The 18,098-nt window shown below is 43.2% G+C and overlaps 1 pseudogene; it reads left to right on the top strand.

Annotated features, from left to right (window-relative positions):
• The first annotated feature begins 10,362 nt into the window (after positions 1-10,362).
• LOC141374915 (transcription factor BTF3 pseudogene) lies at positions 10,363-11,217 on the top strand (annotated as a pseudogene).
• Positions 11,218-18,098: the final 6,881 nt, after the last annotated feature.

Below are 18,098 nucleotides of genomic sequence, written 5' to 3'. Positions count from 1 at the left end.
GAAAAGGCTTTGGGGTGAGATTTCACACTTAGCAAATTTAAACACTACCATGGAGGCATAGAAAGTAGAAACAAAAATAGTTTTCAGCGCAAATTAGGTCATAAATTTGGGACAGATACGGAACTGGCCTTAATAAAGACCTTGCTAAGAAAGTTGTAGGCAAAAGAAAAATGGCACGCCACTGAGGTTTTGAAAAGTATGCTCTGCCCTGAATAAAGAAAACCTGAGGTTCCACTAGGAAGCTCCAATTCTTAAGTACACAGGGATACCATTTTTAAAACATTTTCTAAAGGGGTTTCGTTCTCAGTAAATTCTTCCAATCAATATACCTTTCGTTTTCCTGCCCTTATAACCTTCCCTACCTGCCCCCCCATTTTTCCTCCATTAAAGCTGAGTTTGAAGGGCACCTGGCTGGCTCAGTTGGTTAAGAAGAGTATGTGACTCTTGACCTCAGGGTCATGAGTTCAAGCCCCACACCGGGTATAGAGATTACTAAAAAAAATAAATAAATAAACTTAAAAAAAAAAAACAACACTGAATTTGAGACAGATCTACCACCTCATGAGAGGTCAAAATACAGTGAGAATAAAGCAACCACATTTCTAGATTTATTTTTTTAACATCAATGTTGGAAACTTCTAACAGAAACTAGTCTTGAAAACCAAGACCCTTCTGATTTGCAGAAACCAGGCTTTTGAACAGATAAAAGATTTTCTGAGGTTCAAAAACTTGATTTTAAATAGGCTACCTGGGTGGCTCAGTTGGTTAAGCCTCTGACCCTTAGTTCTCTCTCTCCTTCTCCCTCTGCCTCTCCCCCAACCTCTCCCTCTCTTTCTCTTTAATATATATAGATATATAGGGGCGCCTGGGTGGCTCAGCTGGTTGAGCGTCTGCCTTGGGCTCAGGTCGTGATCTCAGGGTCCTGGGATCGAGCCCCGCATCGGGCTCCCTGATCGGCGGGAAGCCTGCTTCTCCTTCTCCCACTCCCCCTGCTTGTGTTCCCTCTCTCGCTGTGTGTCTCTCTCTGTCAAATAAATAAATAATATCTTTTAAAATATAGATAGATAGATAGATAGATAGATAGATAGATAGATAGATAGATAGGTGAGCTCGAGCCCCACATGGGGCTCCGTGCTCAGCAGAGTCTCCTTCACATTCTCTTCTCTCTCTCCCTCTCCCTCTGCCCCTCCTCTCCACTGGCTCTCTAAATTAGATAATTAATTAAATCTTTTTTAAAAAATCAAGTACTAGAGTCCTAAGTAACTTATATATAAAGCTTGCCCATAAATAACAGTTTGGGGGAGAAAAACTTTCTCTCCACTGGAAAGGGTAGAAAGCCCCTTCCACACACCATGCCCACGGGCCCTGCCCAGGTGCCCTGCCCCACACCTGCCCCAAGCCCTGCCCCCACACCTCACGCACACGTCCTGCCCCACACCTGCTCCAAGCTCTGCCCCAAGCCCTGCCCATGTGCCTAAATACCCTGAAGGGGTTCCAGAGTAGAGGAACCTGTGCTTGAAATCCCAGTAGGGCAAGTTTCTTTAAAGGAAGTTCATCCCCCCAGTGCCCCAGGGGGTAAAGCTGAAAGAGCCAGTGATGGGTCTGTGAAGAGTCCCACCCCCAAAGCCAAGGCAAGGAAGAGCAGAGGAAGGGCTAACATACCAGAAGGGGTTTCCTGGTTAGAACATGGCAGATACAGAGTATGGAGTGGTGTTGGGGGGTAGAGGGCTGGCAGGGAGAAGCCATGCGGACATAACTGCAGAATCTAGGAGGGATTGAGGAGTCGCTCTGTGCTCAGTGCAAATTCTACTTCAGATTCCTTCTCTGTCCCTCAGCCCCTCCCCACTCGGGCTCTCTCTCTCTCAAATAAATAAATAAAATCTTAAAAAAACAGAAACAAAAACAAAAACAAAAAAACAACCATAAGGCCAACGACATCTCATAGAGCGCCAGCCAGAGCCAGAGGATTTCCCTCAACCCATTCTGCAAGCGCTGCCACCACCCCCTACGGGTGAACTTCGATGCCAACACCAGAACCAGGGGAGGGGGCAGAACCCTGCACATGACTGCATCTACGCAGGAAATGACTGGGTCATGGCTAACTGGACTATTTCCCTTGAATTGGCAAGATTAAATTTTCAGGGCCCAAGGAGAACACGATGTAGCGGTAGAGATTAAGTTTGACTGTTTGTGAATTTTTACCCATTACATAACTATTAAGCCAGCAGAAAAGCAAAAAAAGTCGATCAGAAAAAAACAATTATCGTATGATCTCACTGATATGTGGAATTTAAGAAACAAAACAGAGGATCACAGGGGAAGACAGGAAAAAAATAAAACAAGATGAAACCAGAGAGAGAGACAAACCATAAGAGACTCTTAATCATAGGAAACAAAATGAGGGTTGCTGGAGGGGAGGAGGTGGGCGGACGGGGTAACTGGGTGATGGACATTAAGGAGGGCACAAGTGTAATGAGCACTGGGTGTTACATAAGACTGATGAATCACTGACCTCTACCTCTGAAACTAATGATACACTATATAATTGAATTATAATTAATTAATCGAATTTAAATTAAAAATAAAATTAAGCCAGCAGAAAGTTTAGCCTTCACCAGAGCAAAATAAATGCAGGAAGAGGCAGAAGAGGGCAGGGAGCGCAGATATTGCCACCTAATAACTGTGGTACTCTTTTTACACTTCTACCACACAAAATAATATAAATACAGTAGTATTAGAAAGCTTCTTGGTAATTTAAGCCATAGTCCCATCAGTGAATGCATGTCACCTTTTAAATTTTCCAGGTCTTGTAAGGTTCTGTTCCAGTAGTTTACTTGAATATGATAATTATCTTTAAAATTTTTAAACAAATGAGGTTGAGCATTTCAAAATGCCTATCTGATCATGTCAATTCTCCCTAATATCCACCTCATGAGAGCGGGAGCCAATCTGCATTTGCTCACCACTGTACAGATAGCTCCACCTTTGAAAGTTCAAGTTACATCGTTTTTATGAAAGAAATCAGAAGAGGATTTTTGCTTTTATGAAAAAAGGTGAAAATCGAAAATAGCGTTTAGCATTTATTTTGCAACGAGTCCACGTAGAGGCAGCACGCCCCAAGAAGCAAGAGTGGCGCCCCCCTTGCTCCTTGCTGGGGAACCACACTCGGCATGGAGCCGCTGTAACTTTGAGCTCTGTCTGTCAACACCTGTGCTTTATCCCAGTTTATTCTGTGCATCTGTTAGCAAGATGGGTCCTAAGGTATCAGAAAAGGCTAAGTGAGATTATTTTGGGGGGTCTGGGCACACAGAAAGTTTTCCATATAAATTAATGGTAATGGCTTCTTCACTTTATACAACCTTGGCTCACGAAAAGTTTCATAGGAACACTCTACTTTCTGGGGGCAAGGGAAAACCTGTAATCCCAACACCTAGTAGGGACGGCTGGCACCTAGTAGGCCCCCATTTGTTGAATGAATGCAAAAGTAAATTAACTAATGTGATGAGACAAGTGAATTTCTGTCTCAATCTGGCTTTGAATTCTTGAGCTACCAGAGTCGCATTTACTTTCCCAGATGAAGGATACAAAGAACCCCTTGAATTTCAAGTAGTTTGAACTGGTGAATCTTTGCAGTAACTGAGAAATGGCTAATATGTTTCCACATTATGAATTGCAGATCTGGTATCCCAAGTACATTTATCCATACATATTAATCGAGTTTATTTAATACAGTTCTTGATCCCTGAAATCTAATTAACACAGGCTTTACTTTATTAAAAATTCCTAAGTTCGAATTTAGACCAGGGTGAATGTTAGGGTAGGATGAGGTATACTTCTTTCATGTTGCAATTAAAAATAAAATTTATGGAACTGGTCATGTAAGAAAAAATACACATGTACATAACATTCTACTAAAATCAGGTAGCAGGAATGAACACACTTTCTTTTTCCCAGATTGGTCTGTAGAGGAATTACTTTACATCCATGACAAAACCTTTTCCCCAAAAAGAGTAGCAAAAGCGTCAGCTTTTGTTTTTATTCCCTGATCATTTGTTCATCTCTGCATATTTTGATGCACACGTGAATATTTTTATAGATTTATGACTATAAAACACCTGTTTCTCCAGAAGTTCCCACATTTTCAGCAATCGTAAGGATTTAAGACTCTTACTTAATTCTCCACAAAATATGAGCGGAAGTACTGCTCATATTTTGTGCAAAACTCAAAACTTCTTGTTCCTCATCCGCCAAAATCTCTCATGCAGTAAGTAATTAAAGTCTTTATCAACATCACCGTGTGCTCCATGACAATCTAGTCTCCCTAAAAATAAATGTATGGGGTGAAATTCCTCTCAATGATAGGCAAACAGCAATTACTATTCCCTGTTATTAAAATGCTCTCAGTTAATTGCACGGATACCAGCGGAGAGATTACCTTAAAAGGCTGGAGACTAAAAGAAGGGCGTTAGGCAGACTCTTGAACCTTCTGGTCTAATTTGGAGAACAGTTTACAGAGTGATTTAGTAAATATTTGTGAAGAACCATTAACACTGAGTAAATACTCCAATGCAGGCAAAGAAAAATGTATTTAAATAATTGTTAAAGAACCTCCCCTGATAAATACTGAAAATGAATTATTTCTAAATGAAAACAGCCCACATACATTCACAGGAGAATACTACCAACCACATTTGCTAAGCATTCTCTATTGTATATATACACAGTTTATCATCCTGGACTAATTTATGAGAAGCACATGTTCAAATTAAAAAAAACAAAAAACAAAAAACTGTTTTCACCCAGGATTATTTTACAGAGAATTCAGTGAGCTCAGTCCTTTCTTAGCATCTTTCCTATCTTAGTCCCAACAGAAAGGAGATTTCACTGTTTGCTACGTGCTGGTAACGCACGAACTTGCCAAGGTTTGGTGCCATACTTCCATCGACAAGGTGGAGGAAGAAAGACCACGTTAAATGAGGAAGTTCTGAGATTTCTCTTCACCTCCGAATGACGGATCAAGCTAGCCAGGGAACATGAAAATGAAGCATCTTGGAAGGCTTCCTGACTCAATTAAAATCCAACTTTGATGAAATATTTTGTTAAAGGGGAAGATGTTGTCTCTCCTGCGAAAACTGTGTAGGACAGCTGCTACGGGGGAAGCAGGTGGCTGAGTCTACCCCAAGGGCTTCAGAAATATTAATATTTAAAAAACCTCTCGCATTTCACTCAAGTTCAGGGCAGCTTCCTAATGCCTGGAGGAAGACAGAGCAGGAAACTCACAAACCACAAAGCGGGGAATACCTTCTAATTTGGCCAGAGCACGGTCTGCCGTCTGAATCCCTCTCAGCCTCGCTTTGCTCCTAGCTCACAAAGGCACGGCCTCCCGTTCAAAGCTGGGTGCTCCCTCTCCGCACTGCAGAGACATAACATGTCATCAGAGCACAAGGGTTTGCCAGGGCCGTGATTTGTTTGTCTAGACTGGTCATTGAACTCTGTTTATTACCAAACATCATGTGGAATGGGCAGCAAATCAAAGGGGTTTCTGGGAGACTACGAGGCCTGTCTCCCTGAGCACAGCCGGGGCTACACACGGACATCCCTCCTTCTCAGCTTCCATGGCCTGGAGAGGCCTAGCTTTCCCAGGACCTGGGGCCTGTGACCACTAGACTAACCCTTCATCTTTTTTTGACCCAGGACGTGACCCCAGGTCACTTGTAACCCTCGGAGCCCCCCACCACTGCTGTTGGAGTAGGCAGCCCTTAAGAGCTCTATATTCTGGGCTGCTGAGTGGAGAGGTCATGAGGAATGACTAATGATTAACATTTGAAAATGAACATGAGAGGAAAATGCTACCAATCATAGCAAAATGGTCTGTCAAAGAGCAGAGGGCCAAGGGGGGGAAAGAAAAAAGCACATAAATAATCTCTTTTAAAGATGCAAATGTGGCATTTAAAAGAACTCTTCAGGTTTGGTTTTAGAAAGACACATAATTAGCAGATACAGTTTCATTTTTATGGATAATTGTGAGCCTAATTTTTAATGAAGATATAAGTTCTCTAAAGGTTTAATCTAGAAGATAAAATGGAGACTCGTGGCTTTTGTCAGAAAATAACGTGCAACTTGAGTTTTTTTGTTTTTTGTTTTTTTTTAAGAAAAGCACTTCTGTTGCCTATAAAAATAAAATTGTTTCAGACAAAAATCCGTTCTCTTGTGCAACATTTCTGATACACACTGATTATGTTACAGAAGACCTAGGAGCTAGGAGAGCTACTGGAAGCTCCAGGGCCTAAAATCGAAGGTCTCTGACTGGAAAGGCCTAGGTACCAAATCCATATGAACTTTCCACATTATCTAAATGGGGGCAAGGTAGCGAATTTGTGTTTCTTTCCTGCCTAGAACGAACAGCTTTCACACAAAGGGGTAGTAAGCAATACAAAATAGCACTTCCAAAGAGGTCTAGCTTCTGTGTTACAACAATTTAGTGGTCAACATCAGGCAGAGAAACTGAAAGGGTCAAAAACACACCCAAAACCTAGAACCATAGCCAGGGCCACCTGGCCCTCTCTTTGTGGAAGTCTCCGCTCGCCCAGCAGGAGATTTGGCCCCGCAGCCAGTGCGCTGGGTTCTCCCTGTCTGCACACACAGACCCAGACCCGTATCACCCCAGAGGGCTGAATCAACACTGGCCTCCACGTCCTCTGACAACTAGTTCTAGGGAAATTCCAGAGGAAGTGAGGGAGAGAGGGGACACCAACCTCCATGTTCCTGAGGCCCATCCTGATCAAGGCCCTTGGGATGACTTCCCAAAACCCCAGATAACAGAGAAGACCTAAAGGTGCCACCCCAGTGAACCTGAGGTGATGCTATGATACACCTGAGGTGAGGAACAGGGGTCTCTGGGGCCGCTTCAGCCCTTGCGTTAGTATTATCATCCCTGTCGCGGAAATGTAACACAGTTTTGTGATAAGAGTAATCATTTCAGCATTTATGACGGGGCATAAGATTCCTTTTGTCCGGCCAGCTAGCAACAGTTACACTACTAGGAGGTAGGGGGCACGCTTTTGTTTTCCCTCTGCCTGTCCTCTCCCCAGCCCCGCCAGGTAGGTGCCTATAATGCTAAAATGTTGGCTGAATTAAACTGGATAAATTCAGTGGAACTTCTAAAACTCTAAAACAAAAAAGCAAATAGTCGTTTCATTCAGGTTCACACAACAAATCATTTTCTTTAAAGGTTGACAGGGATATTAGATGAAAGTAGGAAGAGCAGATGTAGATGTGTGAGAAAGAAATTCCCCAAACCAATTTGGACATTGATTTTTCCCTTTCTTTTTCTTTTGAAACCAAATTTTTTTTTTTTTTTTTTTTTTTTTTGAGAGAGAGAGAGAAGTGGGGAAAGGGGCAGAGGGAGGAAAGAGAGAATCTTAAGCAGGCCCCACACCCAGTGTGGAGTCCCATGCCAGGGCTCGATCTCACGACCCTGAGATCATAATGTGAGTTGAAATCAAGAGTCGGACACTTAACTGACTAAGCCACCCAGGTGCCCCTAAACTAAATCTTTACACAGAAGGTACTAATTTATAATTTAACTCTCAAGTTAACTATGAGTCCATTAGTCTTTCAGTCCTACAAACACAAAGAGTTTTAATGATTTTTTCTAACTAAAGAGAGAAAAAACATGCTGTACGAAAATCACTTCTAAGACTCTGGCCACTCAAAGATAGTTCTGTGAGATCTCCAGCCATAGGACCCTTTTATGAGAATAGCACAGGAAACTCTCAACAATCCACACAAATTTAACTTTGACAAACACAGAAAGGTTCTTGGCATAAGAGGTTCTGCTTATGCAATTAAATCATTCGAGCATTTAAATAATGTAAGTCCCCTCCTAAAAGGTGGGTGTTTAGCCAAGTCAGTTCTCAGCTTCAATCAGACCGAATTTAATGCATAAACATCTTCTTCCACCACAATAAAGAGAAGGAAAAGATATTCCATAAGCAACCATAACAAGCTAGTTGGAAGAGACACACAGTTTTTACAGGGAGCCCCTCAGAAACATGTCTGTCCTTTAAGGACTGTTCACTCACATGGGGGACTAATGAGCACATGACATCTGTATATAGTCTTTCTTTAAAGGCAGCAGAAGACTCCTTTGCAAGGAAACAATCCTTTAAAAAGAGACACAGTGATCATCACTAAGTTACAGGATTATAAATAATTTTTCTTGACTCTTTTCCATATTTTCCAAGTTTTTACACAAAGACAAACTTTTACCTTTAAAATCAGAAAAAGTAGACGTCTATTTCTTTAAATTAAAGAAATCCTATGATAGAATCCAAGGTGAAGAATGGTCTGAAGATGGAGACAAGCCATTCCTTTCCTTTGTTTGAATTAGCAAAAGGCAACACCTGGGGGCAAACCCAGCCCCCCCCCCCAAGATTCCAGCCCTCAACTCCTCCGATGAGCACTCCAGACTGTGTGGTCCCCCTCCGTCCTGTCTGCTCCAGATTTCTATTCCATCAAGTTCTGCTTCTGCTCTCATTCGCACCTGTGTGTGAACCGTGGGACTCACCGAGGGTCCTCAGTCCTCACAGGCTGACCAGGAATTTGATAACAGGCGCTGTGAAATCTAACCCAGCCTTATGTTTCACTCAAAAATCCTGCCTAAAGAAGGCACCCCAGACACTTATATCCTGAGAAACAGAGCAATTTATGTTTCAGCATGCAGGAATACCAGATAGAGCTTCACTAAATAAATAAAGGGTATGGCTCTAGGGACAAATAAGGAGAAAATACCTGTTTTCTGTCCCCTTTCTATACCTGCAGCTTAGTTAGACGGACCTTTACTCCCTGCAGCTTCCAGGCCTCAAAACCTCAACATCCGATCATATCACTTTTTATTTCCAAAATCATGCCCCTACCCAGCTGCCCCCAGAACAGTACTGACACCCTCCTAAATGGCCACACAAATCCTCACGGCTTTGAGCAACACTGTTGCTTTCAGTCCCCCTAAAGGGCACACAGTTCTCCTCTAGAAGTTCCATGTGTATCAGAGCATTCTGCTGCCGGGCCAGATCTGGATTGTGCACTCACAGCCCTCAGCTCTTTCCATGTTGGCCAAACCTCCACGGTAACCCAGAGAGGTGGTGAGACATGAAACACCCACATCCTCAGAGGGAGGGCCACCAAGGTGACATATGGATAAGGAGGGAGGGTAGGAAGAGAGGACCTACCACCCAGCCAGACAAATGAATGGGATTCAGTCTGGCCATCCAGACTACCTACATAATTTGCAGAGCTCAGTACAAAATGAAAATGCAGGGCCCCCCTTCCAAAAAGCATCAAGAATTTCAAGACCGCCACAGCAGAGCAAAAACTAAGTATGGGGCCCTTCCCAAGAGCAGGGCCCTGTGTGACTACACGGGTCACATACCCATGAAGCTTGTCCTGCTGGTTCTCCGTGGGAAAGCCACTGGCTTTTCTGTTCAAATAGGCAGCAGATGGGCTGCAGAGAGCAAAATAGTGGAATAGATAAACAGTCTCACAAACACTGACAGGTAAAAAGCTCTATGTTCTAGGTCAGCTTCTTATCTATAGATAGCGCAAGGCATTATTAAGAATGTGGGGTTTTTTGTTTTTTGGGGGTTTTTTTTGGAAAATGGGAAATCAGTAGTGCCCAACATCACAGTAATAGGACTTGAACTTGGCAGCTCCTATTCTGTAAGTGGTGAGCATGTTAAATGTACCCCTCGATCCAATTAAGGAGAATAGTTTTTATTATAACAAAACTGGATGGAATTGAAATCACTTTGAAAAAAAAAATACAAAGCCACAATTTTCTCCCCTGGTGTACTCATGTTCAGATAGAAGTTAGTCATGAGATAAATAAAATGTACCTTTTTGGGGCAGCCAAGGACAGCACTAAGAGCCCTCACTGCCAGGAAATCCCTGAGCCAGCAGGTGCTGAGTTCCTACCCGGACCACCTTCCTGGTACTCCTGGCTTCCCACATTAGCACAGTTCCCCCAGGTCTCTGCAGGGAGGGATAAATACATTTATGTACATATTTTTAAACCAACTCTTTTCATGTTCAAAAAGTAGTTAGAGCTGACTTTTTTAACAAAATTCATAGGATTCACGATCTCTCCAACCTGGGTCCTCCATCCTTAACAAACAGTTAAAGAAAATGCCCAGGCCCCAATTCTGCAGCCTGCCAAGGCCAGAAATTGCTTTGCAATATAAATCACTTTTTTAGGATAAAAGAGAAACACCAAAAATTCTAAAACTGGCCTTTAAAAAAAAATCCTGCTGAAATGGGTGAACTGTGTGTGGAGCTGTAAAAACATACTCAGGCCTCAAGCTGCCATCTTGCGTCCCCGCGTGTGTGCACCTGATCTCAGCTGGTCCGCCCGAGACCCCCTGAGCGCCAACCCTATCCGCCCCCCGCGCGGTCCCACTTCCGCTCCAACAAGATGAAAGAAACTATCCTGAACCAGGAGAAACTCGCCAAACTGCAAGCACAAGTGCGCATTGGTGGGAAAGGAGCTGCTCGCCGAAAGAAGGAGGTGGTTCATAGAACGGCTACAGCAGATGATAAAAAGCTTCAGTTCTCCTTAAAGAAGTTAGGGGTAAACAATATCTCGGGTATTGAAGAAGTGAATATGTTCACAAACCAAGGAACAGTGATCCATTTTAACAACCCCAAAGTTCAGGCATCACTGGCAGCGAACACTTTCACCATTACAGGCCATGCTGAGACAAAGCCGCTGACAGAAATGCTACCCAGTATCTTAACCAACTTGGTGCAGTCTGACTAGTTTAAGAAGACTGGCTGAAGCTCTGCCCAAACAATCTGTGGATGGAAAAGCACCACTTGCTACCGGAGAGGAGGACGATGATGAAGTTCCAGATCTTGTGGAGAATTTTGATGAAGCTTCCAAGAATGAAGCAAACTGAATTGAGTCAACTTCTGAAGAACATAAAACTTGAAGAAGTTACTGGGAGCTGCTATTTTATATTATGACTGCTTTTTAAAATTTTGTTCATGGATCTGATAAAATCTAGATCTCTAGTATTTTTAAGCCCAAGCCCCTTGGACACTGCAGCTCTTTTCAGTTTTTGCTTATACACAATTCATTCTTTGCAGCTATTTAAGCTGAAGAAGCCTGGGAATAAAGTTTGAAACAAGGTTAATAAAGTTCTTTGCCTAGGAAAAAAAAAAAAAAAAACATACTCAGGCCTCGGATGAACATATCTTTGGCTTCCAAACATACAAGCTACGTGGTTATTAAGGGCCAGGGTATACACTGCAGGATCTTACCTGCTCACACGGCTAACCCACATATACCCACAGTTCCTCCACTGGGGGTCTAAGCAAACACCTGGAATTCCTAGGGCCTAGGGCCAAAATAGGCCCTTCTTTATTCTGAGTAGCTGTATTTCCTATGCAAAGGCGGGGAAAGAGAACACAGTCGATGGCCTCCTGTGTGCTGAGTTCGAGGTTAAGCGCTGTCACAAAAGTCATCTCCTCTATTTCCCCCCCAGTTTAAAGATGACTTTCTAAAGGTCACACAACTGATCCGCAGTGGAGATGGGGTTCGAACCCACTTCAGCAGGTTCCTAAACCACCTTCTTCCCCCTCTACCACGGGGCAGCCCTGGTGCTTCGTGAGCCAGAGGCAGGTTGGGTAGCCAGGCTGCAGACACGGCTACCTGGAAGGGACGGGCTGACCGTGGCGTGCACGAGCTCATGATTCGTCCTCCCTCCACACTGGGAGCAGCCCAAGCCTGAGCGCAGAATACTGGACCCGAGGCTGTGACGATCAGAACATGCCAGTAAAGCAACTACACAGAGCAACAAGGTGTCCAGGCTGGTGAGCGGAGGCCAGCCTGGAGGAGGCCAGGAGTACGTACTGTGCAGAAATCTAAATGCAGTCAGCCCAGCTGCAACTGGGAAATCTCGACGGAGAGGAGGAGAGTCCCTCTCATCAGCAGTCTATCGACTGAGCGTGCATCGTGAGAAGTAGTACATCCTGCCCGTGAAGAGCCCGCTGCCTGGTTCAAAGGCTAGTTCTGCTCGTAACTAGCTGAGTGACCTTGGGCAGCTAACTTAAACTCTCTGCCTCAGTCACTGTTCACTACCAAAGAGAGAGGTTTTGAAGACTTACAGGACTGAATGCAGATAAAGCATGTGGAACAACACCTAGGATCTAGAGCAGGTGGTCATTGTTAGAGATTATTATATGTACCAAGTACCTTCTGAAACAGACCTCAGACCCCCAGACAGTTCCTTCCACCCCAAAGAGGCAGAGCCATCTGTGGGATGCCTTGAAGCCCCCAGCTACGACCCTGTATTCAGCAGCCCTTCCCACAGCATGCGCGGTAACCTTAGCTGTGAGAGAGGGGAAGCAATGTGCTTTCCAACCCAGGCGGACCGCGACCCAGGAGCCGTAGCCCTCAGGCTGCGTGATATGTCACCTTTTCTGTGACAGGACTCCCAATCCCTTCCCTAGGCTTCAACACGAAGAACATTCTCGTGGCAGAAGCAGGTTCCTTCTCATCGGGTGCTTCTGAGAAAAACAAATCACTGACACGAACATTTTGCAAATTCCGGGGAAGTGTGGTGAAGAAAGTGCAATTCCCTCTCCTTTATGATTATAATAAAATGCCCAGGTGCTGCGGGGGACTTGCCATGCTCCAAACCCATCCCCAGAGCTCCCCCGGGAGAGAGCCACCCTGCTAATCAGAAGAACTTTCCTAGGGTGAAGCCCATCAGCTGGAGACCTGGTTTTCCTTTATGGCTCACATAAAGATTAATGGTTCAACTCACAGCTGCTTCTAGTGTTCAAGGGAGCCCCTCTCTCGCCTGTCGTTTACCCCTGGGTTGGCCTGAGGACTTGCGGTTAATGGGGCAGGTGGGGAAGCCATTTGTTTCCCCTTGACCGAGTGTGTTAACACTGATCTGCTGCTCTACCGGGGCTCAACGTCTTAATCTCAGGCATGCTTTGATGGAATGTTCCTCTCCCTCAGGCTTCTAACAAGGCCAGGTACCGAGTATCTAGAAACCCATAGCTTCCCTGGACGCCCGGCCTGTGGCTTCCAAGGATCCAGTCCTTAGACAAATCTCTAAAGTAAGACTTAAGAAATGAGAATAAGCAGCAGCACCCCTGCTTACCAAAATGCTTTGCTGTCCTTACGGTGCCGAGAGCTTCAAATGCACCTTGGCTCAGGGACATGAGCGGTCACAAGATGACAAGAAAGGCTTTTGTTTTGCCTGTTGGTCTCTCTGCAACCTCCCTTTCCGGTCTACCCCACCCAGCTCTTTGTTCTTTTGCTCACTCTCTGTGCACCAGTTACTAAGACCCCTTTCATTCTTTTTATTCCCTTCAGGAACAACTTTTTTAGTGCCAGGGACATAATCAGATGTTTTTATCTACATTTACCAAACAGAATCCAGAAAATTTGGTACACGCAGGGTAGAAGTCTACTCTTGGGAGCTCACCTCCTTATTCACTGAGCGATCCCATGGAACACGGGCAGCTGGACTGACGGCCTACCCTTGGCCCTGCTGCTTTCTCCGAAAAAGAAAAACTGACTGACTCTGGATCTCATAACTGTACCTGCTGCACTGGAAGGGGATTTGTCCAAGTGGACAGGGGGGCAAGACAGAAAATTCCCAGCCAGGTGTGCCACCACTTCAAATGGGTGACTTCAGCTGGCTTTGCATGGGGAGCACCCAGGGCCTGGGACCCTTTGGCTCGTCACAGTTTTCATGGCCTCTCTGTTGATTATTGGAGGCCTCCAGTAATTTGAGATGGTGACAATAATAGGACTCCTCCACCCCTTATCTCTAGGGTTTATGTGCTGGGAGCCAATTCTTTGGTTCTCTCGAATTTTACATGTCTTACGAGTAAGCCGTTGACTGCCCTTGGTCCTGGACTACCTTTTCAGGCATGTTTGTACCGTAGTCTTGTGAACCCGTGAATAGTTTGGGGAAAAAGAGGCAGTGTCTCTCTCCAGAGCTTACTTCCCATTATAAAAGATTCGGTTTCCCTAAACTCAGGTGTCATTTCCTGTAACACAACTTCTCCCTGTGCAGCGATCAGCTGGCCCTCTTATAAGCGTGTAAGGATTGAGGCTCAAGGAACCAGCTGAAAAATGCTGACCCTCTGGCTGCTCCTTCTGTTGTGAGTGAGAAACTGTTCCCCTCTGAAGTAAGTCTCACGTCTTCTCCCAGCATCCATGACACTGAGGCAAGCTAACTTGGCTAGCTTGTGAGTAGGGTAAAGTCTCAGGCCCTTTGCGGTTCTGGACAATATGTTATAATGACAGCAAGTACCAGGCCAACACTCTGGCACACATGCAAACATTTATTAGGAAGCAGGCCCAGCAGAGTCCCATAATCTGTTCTTTTAATGAGCTGAGGTCCCACCTTCCCATCCCTTAGGCATGCAAACAACTACCTGGCTTACCTGGGGTGGATGTTGCAGTATTCTAGTGGCAAGATTCAGCTAATACTCTGTTTGGGTTGTGACAGAATCCCACATCAAATGACAGGGCGTAGGACTAAGTTGGACCTCTAGACCAAGAATGCCACACCAAAAGGTATGAGTCTTCTGGACCCACCAGATTTTCTAATATTCTATTCATGCAAATATATATTTCTACCCAGTGCACATAAATCAAATGACAGTTATCTCTCCAATAAATTATTTCTAACACTCCTTTATAACAATTAATGAACCATCGATGGCAGATCTAGTTGAAATGGGCTTGTAGTAACAGCCTCAGGATATGAATTGCCAATTAGGACTTTCAAATGCTAACTTACTACCCCTGGAGTATGAATCCCTGATTGGAAGACACTTCAGGTGTTTAATCTACCCCAGGATTTCATTTAAGCCAGCAAATCACACACAGTTCACACTGTCTGTCCTGAAGTATCTTAAACTAAGTGACAACACCTGAATGGAGGCATTTTGTTTTTTGAAGATACAGCTTCTGGTCCACACAGCTCTTCCCACTTTCCCTTCTCTGTACTGTCTTCACCAAAAGAGTATTTCGTTGGCTTTTTTGGCTCATAGAGCCAGGGATCTCTGGCACAAATGGCATACAAGGGCCAGGTACAGTCTCATGTAACTCAATTAACTTCCATCCTTTAAACACAGTTTCACAACTGAATGACTCAACCTCTCTCCCCTCCCTTCAGGTTGCCTAGCTCCTTTGCTAGCCCCAACTCTTGGCATACATTCATCCATTCATTCAACAGGTACTGATTTAAAAACCTATGGATTCCATGCTGGCTCAAGACCCTTATTGCTACACAATCAGCTTTTCTTCTGGTCCACAGATTCTTTCATCATTTGTTGGAGAGAAGTAGAGTCCTAATCCTTTCCTTTTGGAGATTAAATACTTTTAAAATCTCAGTGATCTTGTCATAGGGTAGAGTCCAAGTACACTACCAAGCAGGCTCCCTCAGGGTCACGGAACAGAAAGACTCACAAACCAAATCAACATGCTCATACTGCCCAATATATTAAATTCACTTAAACACATGGCAAGATACTAAGGGCAACAACCTGAGTTAGGTTAACACACTTAAGATATCAGCAGGGTGGGAGGGTCAGGCCACCTGATCCTAGTTACATGGTGATGTTACGTCCTGTCTTTCTCTCTCTTTTCCTTTCTCGCTCCTACATGAGCTGCCTTCACTACTACTGTGGTTACAAGGACCCAACCTGAGGTAGGCCAGAGACACACTCTTACTCTCTCAGAGATTCAGGGGCAAGTACACCTGGCCAATAGCTGTAACTTGCCAAATAGGCTGCTGAGCAACTTTGGATCTTATTTGCCTTTCTTGGGCTGAGCACAGGTGGGTCCATAGTGGACCTATAACGGATATCCCCAAGAGATATCCCCAATTTAGGGGTGACACAGCTGTCAATGCAGAAGCGACAAACATTAGGATTTGATCTTTCTATTCTTTCTTTATCTAAAGGTAACTCTCTTATTTGTTCCATTATATATTCCATTCTACTTTTAGCATGTCTTACAGGTTACTGATTTACTTACTACCTATATCTAACATAGCTTATGAATTCTACTTATACAGAGCTGCTTGCTTCCTCATCCTCTGCTTGCCTGATACGTCCAGTGAGTTTTGCCTGTATCTCATAAGCTGCTGCTTACATAGTTAGGCATGCTTAGTACATCGTGACTCTCAAACATACCGTTTGTTTTCCTTGTATTATTTGAATATTCTCAAATAACAAAGATAACACCCATTACAAATATTCTAGATGAAAATGTAGACTACAAAACAATATATAAAATGATTGTAAGTACATAAGGATATGCATGTATGTGGATAACAATTGGAAGGTAATACATAAAAATTGAAAAAATATGCTAGGATAGTGATACTCCTGAGTTAACTTTCCTTTCAGAATTTTCTTTAATATTTGTATAATATTTTTAGGAACGTACATTATTTTTAAGTAGGTTGACAATCCATAAATACCATAAAATGCTCCTTTTGACCAAGTATTCAGGTGGGAAATATTTACCTACAAAGCCTATCTAAAGTTTAAGGGATTTCATGAAATAAACTGAAGTCTTGTAGAACACATGGACTCTAAACCACTAATTTCCCTAAGAAAAGGCTCTAACCACACAGGTTCTTTACATATTTTATAGCACAATTTTTAGGCAATACATTTAGCTATGCTTTTTGCCTTTATTTAAAAGTAGCTACTGAGGGGCACCTGGATGGCTCAAGTTGATTAAGCATCTGACTGGCTCAGGTCATGATCTCCATGTCCTGGGATCAAGCCCCACGTTGGGCTCTCTGCTCAGTGGGGAGTCTGCTTGTCCCTCTCCCTCTGCCCCTCCCCACCTCATGCTCTCTCTCTCTCTCTCTCTCTCAATCTGTCTCTCAAATAAATAAATAAAATATTTTTTTAAAAAGTAGCTAATGAAATTACCTGCCTAGAAATGCTTTCCCTCTATTTATAAAATTTCACTTGAAATTTCAAGATAATGTAAAGAAAATTAAAATTACTTAGTTTTTTAGTAGAATTTTCCCATTTACTTGAATGACTAAAGCAAAAACTATTAGACTTTCTCTCTTTTTCTGTTTACTACCTAATGAGCGATATTCTATTTTACCAGTAGCCCTCAGTTATAATGATCCAGGTTAATTTCTTATATTCCTATTTATACTATGAATCAGTTTCTCAAAAGACACAGAGATTTAAAAAGGGACTTGGAACTTTGAAACACTTAGAATTTTTCTTAAACAGACCTGCATTGCAAATTGAAGAAGCACGAAATCAGTTTTCAAGATGGAGTGTTCAAAAGGAATGAGCCTCAGCGATTTCCAGCTAAAGATCTGCCAAACCCACTTGCAGTTTAGTGAGAACGAAGCTGTCCTTTTCTCATTGCCCAGCAATTTAGCTCCCCTGTGTGATGACATGAAGAGATAGATGTGTTCAAATCTTATCTTTTGGATTCTGCTGAACTGCCCAAGTTGAAGAGTGTGCAACATGAGCAAGGACAGACATCCTTAGCTTGAAATTTTCAAATGCCAAGGAAAAAGTTTAGAATGTTCTTGATATGAATAAGGGTTATCTTTTTAAAGCACTCAAATGCTTAGGCAGCTAAACGTTCCATGAAACACAGAAATAGTTTTTCAAGTTAAGTTTTGGGTGGCTCAGATAGCACCTCTCTCCTAGTTAGTGTCCCAGCTCTAATATATACTATGTTTGCTTTAAATCTTCTTACTGACTCTGCATGTAGTGAGAAACAGCTGTTAGTCCATCAAACATGTACTGACGAAATCATTAATTCTGGTAAAATCATCATGCAATTTTGTTTGCCCAAAGCCAATCTTTTCAATCACATTATGTGTGAGTGAGGAACATTTTAAAGAGGAAAAGAGATTTGTTTCAGAGAAACAGCAATTCTCAGAGGGAACTCTAAAGTTAGTATTAGTTGATAAATGATAGTCGGGATGGGAATTTTAGATATGAGAGAAAAAGTGATGATACTTCTTTTTTAAACCAATGGGCCTTATACATCAAGTACAGCATTGTCATGAAAATAT

This window comes from Callorhinus ursinus, unplaced genomic scaffold (assembly GCF_003265705.2).
Source record: "Callorhinus ursinus isolate GAN/ISIS: 27379988/994484 unplaced genomic scaffold, GSC_fseal_2.0 scaffold23, whole genome shotgun sequence".
NCBI lineage: Eukaryota > Metazoa > Chordata > Mammalia > Carnivora > Otariidae > Callorhinus > Callorhinus ursinus.
This window is presented reverse-complemented; position numbering and strand designations above follow the sequence as displayed.